This window comes from Nannospalax galili, unplaced genomic scaffold, assembly GCF_000622305.1.
Source record: "Nannospalax galili isolate Female #2095 unplaced genomic scaffold, S.galili_v1.0 scaffold18, whole genome shotgun sequence".
Classification (NCBI taxonomy): domain Eukaryota; kingdom Metazoa; phylum Chordata; class Mammalia; order Rodentia; family Spalacidae; genus Nannospalax; species Nannospalax galili.
In genome coordinates this window covers 9,172,476-9,175,102 of record NW_008346548.1, presented here as the reverse complement: position 1 = coordinate 9,175,102, position 2,627 = coordinate 9,172,476, and positions in this window count along the sequence as shown.

The window sequence follows — 2,627 nt, the reverse complement described above, 5'->3', positions numbered from 1 at the left end:
ATAGAGTTTTTAATGAAGCAAAACTTGTTAATCTTTAAATAAATATATGGGAAAATTATTATCCTGTAATCATTGATAATTTCATATAGATTTAAACATAAATTTAAAAAATATGAAGATAGCAAAATACACTTCAAAATACATTAAGTACCTTCCAATTTATTTCTGGAGAACACATAAATACTATTTATAACTAAATGACACATTAGATCTAAAATGAGATACCACAACAAAGCAAACAAAAAAGCCCTAAAAACTCTATTTGTCATAAGTACTAAAGGAGTGAATCATGTTGAGTTTCTTGGCATCAATCTATAATTTTTATTTAATATAAGCATTTTCACATTTTATAATAAACCTTTTGGTAGTCATGAAATAGTATATCAAATAGAGATATGATAGTGAATTTATTTCCCAAACGTCCAGAAGTAATTTTTAGTATTTCCATATTACTGATAATTTTGTATTAACATATTCATTAGTTTTCAGTATCTATTTATCATCCATTGCTACATAAACAGATTATCCCAAAACTTAACTTCCAACAACCAGTAATGTTTAGGGATTGATATCAGAATAAACTCGGTTTTAAAATGGGCAAAAGACTTAGACAATTATCTAAGGAAGATCTACAAATGAACAATAAATGCACAAAAATACGTTTAAAAACCACTAGTCATTGGGGGAATGTAAATCATAACCACAGTGAACGTCAGCAAGATGGCAGAATAGGAAACCCTAGTCCCTCCTTCCTCCCACAAAGATGTCCATTCAAGAATAATACACATGGGCCAGCTGAGACAGCTCAGAGAGTAAAAGAGATCCCATGATGGAAGGAGAGAAGTGACTCCTAAAAGTGGTCTAATGAACTCTCACACATGCCACGGAATGCATAGTATACACACACACACGCACACACACACACACACAAACACACACAAACACACACACAGAGTTCTAGAAAGCCCTTATAACATCAGGCACAGGCAGACAACAGCTTCTCCCAGGGGAAGAGGGGTTGGATTGAAGTATGCACATAATGTTCAGATTTTCAAGGGAGGAATGTTCCCAAGGACTTGGTTTCTTTCATGTGTGTCTTGGTGCACTGGCCGGACCCAGCATACTGTAGCAACCTGAGGGCCACTGAGGAGAAAGAAGAATTGTGAGATGCTGCTCCAGTAAACCTGTATTCAGCAGAGGCCAATACAACTTGGTGGTCTCTCCTTCTGGGCAGTAAGAAAGAAACATGTGTCCAGTGTTCTGGCTTCTCAGAGGACTGGCCAAAAACCTCAATTAATTACTTTTCTTGTCATTGTAACCAAAATATAAGAGAGAGCAACCGAAAGAGATTTATTTTTGACTCATGATTCCATTTATGGTTGCTTGGTCTCATGCAGAACATCATGGCGGTGGGAGAATGAGGATGGGGTGGGGGAAGTTCACTTCACAAAGGACAAAAAGCAAAGGAGGATACAGGAAGTGTAGGGCACAATATACCCCCTGGATCATGTGCCCAGTAACTTACATAGCTCCTCTTTGTACCACCTCCCAATAACAACATCCATATTATTCAAAGCATTAATTCATCGAAGAGGTCACAACCTTTATGAAGTAAGCCTGTCTGGAAATGCTCTCACAGACACATCAAAAGGTTTGCTTTATTCACCCCTTTGTTTCTCAGTCAAATCAAGTTGACAATTTTTTTTTTTTGTCTTTTTTTGAGACAGGACCTCCCTGTAGCCCCAGCTGTCCTGGAATCCACTAAGTAGACCAGGGTGGCCTTGAACTCACAGAAATTTGCCTGCCTCTGCCTCCCAAGTACTGGGATTAAAGGCATGTGCCACCACACCCGGCAAATTAACAATTTGAACCATCAAAAACCATCAAAAGCCATGTTTCTCTGTAGTCCAATACCAGGCACTGACTGGGCATAACATGCTATAGATGACCAAAGACTACTAAGAACCAAACTGTCACACAGTGTGTTACTATTTCAGAGGACACGTGGTGCAGTAGATATACATCAGAAGGACTATATTAGTCAGACTTTCCAGCACTGTGGAAAATACCTGAAAGGAATTTAAGGGAGGAAACATGTTTTGGGGCTCACTGCTGCAGGGGTTCATAGTTTGGAGCCTGCAGAAGGCAGAGCAGCAGGGATATGTGACAGAGGATGATTACCTTACAGCAACCAGGAAAAAAGAGGAAAGGGAGGGAACCGGACACCTACCCAATAACAGGCCTACTTTCTCTGACTAGACTCTCCCCCTACTTTTTATTATTTCTAGTCATTCTATTATGAACCCATCAAGGGCTCAATCCAGTCATTAGATCAGAGCCTTGGGCTCTAATCACTGACCAAAAACTCATGAGCTAGTAACAAGTCCTGAGTACATGAGGCTGTAAGTGACATCTCATATTCAAAACATAACACTCTACCCTGACCCTCAAGGCTCAAGTCCATCTCACAATACAAAACATATTGTTTCATCATTTCTCAAAATTCTGAGTTCAAAGTCTCCTCTGAGATTCAAAACAAACTCATAACTGTGATCCTCTGTAATATATATATACATATATATATATATATACATACTTCCAACACATAAGAAAAACAGCCATCAAAA